The following is a 6,000-nucleotide window of genomic DNA, read 5'->3' as shown; positions in this document are numbered from 1 at the left end:
CACCCACCCTGGCTTCAAAACGACGGGCAGCGCAAGTCTATAGTGTCATCTCTCTCCTTTTTTTACTTCCAAAACAAAAACGTGTACGCTCTGAAGCAAATAATATATATAACCTACGTTTCAATGAGTTGACCATAATTATTTAAATGCGAACATTTTAGGTTAGGCTTAACCGTGACTGTTACTGATATCGAGCCAAACAACAAGTTTACTGTTACCAGTCACAAACGTCTACGGTATGGAGTCCTGTACAAGCCTCCTTATTCTTCGACGATTTTGCAGTTTTCTGCTCCTCTTCCAGTACTACAACAGCAACACGTCAGCTGCAATTTACAGTAAAGAGGCTGGAAGACTGGAGTGTAAAGTAGGTCTCTTGTGTTTACCTGAACTACGTATGTAAAGATGAGGACGTGCTATGAAAACGCGAAATGCTGATAAAAACAGCAAATATAAAAATGAAATAGTGACTCATACAGTGGAATATACAATGCGTAACAAAATTACAGGATCCCTTTTTGGAAATTTCCTAACTGTCTTCCATTACTACGCATAAGTTTCAAATTTGGCTAAAAAGTGTGAACAATCTTCCTCTACAATGATGCAAAAGCGTGGCGCACTGAAATCACATTCGTGGTCGATGACACTTCAGACAGCAAGGTGTCAACGCATAAGAAAGGTCACAGCTCAGAAGTGCACGTGAGGTGTAAAGTGGGTTACTGATGTCGCGTTCACACCAAATTTCACCGCACTTCTGCCCACCCCCACATTGTACGTGTCACACTCTGGGAAGGTCGTCACAGCCCCTCTTACCTACATTTCACTCCTCCTTTTGACGAATCAGCGATGGAACTCGGAACTGCGCCACCCTTTATTGAAATCACGCAGTTTTCTTATGAGCTGCCAAGGAAAACATTCAGACTCACCTCCGCTCAAAACCAACACGGAAAGGCCTCAGGGGATGGCATATAGGAAACCAATGAAGTCATCCTTTTCCTTGTGGCATTGATTCTCATACATTTCACGGGCGGAAACGACAGTTTGCAGTACGATGAACAAGAAGAAGACGTTCTTGACAATCTTTGCCACTGATGCTGCCGACACCCTCGCACGTTTCAAATCCCTATTAAACGTCATCGCATCCTTTTGGAGTGCAATGTGGCCACAGTTTGTTCTCGTGACCGTTAGAAACATTCAACGAAATTTGAACGTGGTCCGGCAGAGCAAAGGGCGCTTTGCTTTTCCAGCCCTCCTGTTTTGCCTACTCCTGTGGTGTGATCACGGCAGGGTGCAGCATTGACACATGCGTGAATAAAAGGGCAAAGGGTCCTTCAAAGAGCCCCCAGTTCAGCAAAAGCCTCGGTGGCACCCACTCATCGTCATTGAGAATTTTAAAAATGAATTTGTACAGAGACAGCCTGTAAAGTTGCGTTTACAGGCACGCAATTAGAACGGCAGGGGTGTCAAGAGTGTACCTATCGGCGAGCACCTCGGACTATTTTGAGAGGTGCCGGGGCTAGCAGTGTCTTTAGCACTAGATTCAGCTAGAATCTGCATACGGAAATGATGCTCTAAGCCCCCACCCGCTCTTCCTAACTCCGAATTTTGCTGTTGTACATGGATTAAAAAGAAACGCAAACTGATTGCAATCGACCCTGCAAGTGGAGTAGAGAAGAGTTTGGCACCTGTAATAATTTAATTTGATAAAAATTAATGTGACAGTGGAAAGATTAATTAATGTCGTGACAGTTGAAAGGGTTGCTCTACCTAACTACAGAATGAAAGTTCTGTTCAAGATAACAATTGGATTTATTCTGACTAAATTCAAAATGAAAAACACATGAAACATTTTCAATACGTCAATTTGATGCACAGATAATTGCTGTGAAGGTGAAGTTGTCCATAAACTAGCTCGTGACATTTATGACCAAGTGGTATGTGGAGCCAATTACTTGCAACTCAAATCTTAAGAAAAACACCCAGCAAACCCGACATCAGTTGTGCTGCAACATCAGTGAGAACTCAGACAATGAAAACCCAAGGCAGAAAGAACGGAAACAGGCGCGCTCTGCTGAGCTCTGATTATCACACAGGAAAATTCACCAATCTGCCGGTGCTGCGGACATAAATGACCAGGCTTTCTTCTTCACTGCAAGAACACTATCTGTCGTACTGGAGGCGATGGCTGGTTACTTATACGTCGCGTCGTGGTGATGATGATGTCCTGAGTATACCCCGATACTAATTATCCTGGCCTGGTTGTTGCAGACTAAAGACTTCCTAGCAGTTCAAATGCGCCTCTAAGGGAGACGAAGAAAGCTCACCACACAGTCACTGACGGTACAGTGATTGATTTTAATGAGCGCATTCACATAGTAACTCCGATTCAATCAACTTTAGCCAAAACTGCTCAAGACGGACAACATAGGGCGTTTGTACGTAGAACGCTCAGTTGCCAACTGTACTCGGAAAGTTACGTTGAAGCCGAAACCTCATCAACTTCGTCAAACAGGTACTATTAAACAAAAGTATATTAGACAGCCAACGGAAGCCAGACTGTCAAGAGCAGCGAGTGCTCAGTCTTGTAACCTACTCGGACTGAAAGGCGAGACTAGACTGCCTCACAGAGCACCCGTACAAGCCAAACCCAGCACATTACCACCCATACCACAGTGGCCGTGGTTAAACCTGTCAATCAGCAACTTGATAACCAGCGGAAAATTTCACTCTATTGCCGAAACACTTCTACTACACCAATGGAGATACTTGTGCCAATTTCTGCGCCGATTTTGCTACGTCACGGAGCTTTTCCCTGAGTAAGCCCATCATAGGTAATATTTTACTGAAAATGCGGGAATTTGCTCGTGAAAACTGCCTGGGAACTCATGTCGTTGCCGCACCTCGCTCGTAGCTCGCCAGAAGGTGTGTTTACCGAATTTCCGTGAAGAAACGGAATATCCCACCCCAGGCGCTCCCTCACAACCCACCGTGGGCGTGTCGTCCCGCTCTTTTGACAATGTCGGCGTCGGGGCAGCATACACCCCATTCAGCCAGTCCCCCGCACCAGGCGGCATAATCCTTTCTTCACCAGCAGAACCCTCCTGTCTTTCTGGACCACCCAGGCGACGACAGACGCCGTGTGGGAAGGAACAGCAACTCTTCGCCACATGCAATTTGAGATGAAAACATTCATATCTTCCGAGTTCTCAACACTAGCATTGTAATGACCTCTCCAAATCGAATTATTAAGAATAAGATGATTGCCGTAAACATGAGGGGGGGGGGGGGGAGGGGCAGGCCACTGTTTGCATCGGAAACGCATGCCGCCTCTCAACTTTACAGTCTGTCTCGGTACATATTCATTTTTAAAATTCTCGGTAAAGGTCTGCGGGTGTCAGCGAGAATTTTGCGGAACTGAAGGGTTTTAGGGGGATTCTTTGCCATTTTATTCATGCATGTGTCTATGCAGTATCCCTCCGTGATCACGCCACAAGAGCACGCTAAACAGGAGGGCTGGAAAAGCACAACCATCCTTTGCTGCATTGTATCACGTTCAAATTTCGTCGAATGGTTTTAATAGTCCCTAGTAGTTCCATCATGTACACTGAGAGCAAAAACCGAGGGTTGCGCTACACTGCAAACGGGTGCGATAGCGTTTAATGAGTATGCAGCCACACAATGCTCTTAGAGAATGTTGAAACTTCCGAGAGTGTCAGCGTGTAAGCGTATTGTCATATAGCTGGCTTAGTTGCGGAGTATCTCTGCGGGCAGCACGTTTGCAGAGTCGAGCGCGGGACACGCTACAGTTGTGTTGTGGATAGCTCTGCGTGTGAGAGGCATTGTTATTATGGAAGTTCAAGTGTTACTACAAGTGATATTACAGTAAGGTGATGAAATATGGTACTGATTTAGAGGAAAGTAGGTAATGATGTAATTAAAAATGAGGAGTGCCGCTGATAACGTATTTGTGTATCTTCTCTTTGCGTGTCGCACAGCATCAATCATCCGCGCCGTGTTTGGTCTCTGAGAATGAACTAATGTGAATCAGTAAAAATTAGTTACCATAAAAGAGTGCAAACAAGTACCGTTGTCTTGTAGCGAGAACGTGCGTTCGGTCATCGCGTTTCCGCATCATCAACAATCAGCCACACCGCGACGGTTACGCGCACACTCGTACAAGTGAGAACTGAGAAACTAACTTTATGAACAGTGTTATATTATTACTAGTGTCAAGAACGACTGGTGCCAGATATCGGTCTATGCATGACGAGCGTAAGAACTTACGTTCGATCATTCGGCTTCCGCATCATCAACAATCACCTGCGTCGTGTCGGTTACGCGTACGCTCGTCCAAGTGATACTTTGGACATATAATCATCAATAAGTTAAGGTTCGCAGGAGAGCTTCTGTAAAGTTTGAAAGGTAGGAGACGATGTACTGGCAGAAGTAAAGCTGTGAGGACGGGGCGTGAGTCGTGCTTGGGTAGCTCAGTTGGTAGAGCACTTGCCCGCGAAAGGCAAGGGTCCCGAGTTCGAGTCTCGGTCCGGCACACAGTTTTAATCTGCCAGGAAGTTTCAAATCAGCGCACACTCTGCTGCAGAGTGAAAATTTCATTCTAGAATCAATAAGTTAATTGGCATGGTCACTTATGACTTATAGAGTGTAAACAGTGCAACCTGTAATTTTCATATCGTCTCAGAATAAAGATGTTCGTGCCAGACGTAGGACAGTGTTATGCTTAACGTTGAGCGGATCCCCTAAACCCCCTTGCATATTTAAATACATAATTTCAGGCAAGCCAGCAGCAGTGTGGAGCAGAACAATACCACCGCCGCAGGATTATCAGGTATGTGGTGTGGACATGGCGCACGGTCACGAAACGAGAAGCGAGAACCAGTTAGAGAGGCCCCCCTCCCCCCTCCCCACCATTTGCACCACCATGCGGGTTACAAGCGGTGTCAAAGGTTGCTAAGAAAATGTTCCTGTTGCTCGCCCCACAGTGAGCTCGTTTTCGACCGCGAAATGTGTGCGAATCAAAGAGGTGGTTTTATTGCCCTCTATAAGTCACTTCCTGAGGCCTTTTCGTGCCATTTATGAGCGACAATGTGTCTGAAATGTTTTCCTCGACAACACATAAGAAAATGGTGTCGATTCGACGCTGGGTGTCGCTATTCTGATCTTCATCGCAGAGGGTTTAAAAGAAGTTGTGAAATGTGGGTAACAGGGGCTGTGATGACCTTCCCATCACGTGACACGTTCACGATGGCGTTGGGCAGAAGTGCGGTGAAGTTTGGTGTACACGTGACATCATTAACCCACCCTACACGTCACGTGATTTTCTGAGCTGTGGCTTTTTTTCGCTTGTGTCGACATCTTGCTGTTTGAATTCTCGTCGAAACCGAGAGTGACCTTGCAGGACTCCACGCTTTTGCACTATTACAAAAGGAGATTGTACGCACGTTTGAGCCAAATTTCAAACTTATGCGTCGCAATGAGAGGCAGTTACGGGATTTCTAAAAGTGATCCTTCCGTTGCACATCGACATAGTGTCATGAACTCTTAAGTTCAAAGTTATTCAAATTGTGGTGCATAATTCTTTGAAATTCTGAAGGTAGTAGGGATAAAATACAGTAAATGAACGCTGATAGACAGCTCGTTCTCGAACTAGGCTGCAGTTATAAGAGTTGAAGGTTATTAAACGCAATGCGTAGTTGATAAGGAATTGAGACAGGATTGTAGCCTTTCCTTAATGTTATTAAATCTGTACGTTGAGCAATCAGTGAAGGAAACGCAGTAGAAGTTTGGAAAATCAACTGAAGTTCAGGGATTGTATCTTCAAAAGATGTTATAAAATGAGCCTCAACAACAGTAAAACTAGGGTAATGCAGTGTGGTCTAATTAAATTCAGGGGTACTGGGGGTTAGTTTACGAAAGGAGACACCGCAAGCAGACGATGACTTCTGCCATTTGGGCGCAAAAGCAACTGTTGATGATAGGATATAA

The sequence above is a fragment of the Schistocerca serialis genome, chromosome 4 (assembly GCF_023864345.2).
Source record: "Schistocerca serialis cubense isolate TAMUIC-IGC-003099 chromosome 4, iqSchSeri2.2, whole genome shotgun sequence".
NCBI lineage: Eukaryota > Metazoa > Arthropoda > Insecta > Orthoptera > Acrididae > Schistocerca > Schistocerca serialis.
This window is presented reverse-complemented; position numbering follows the sequence as displayed.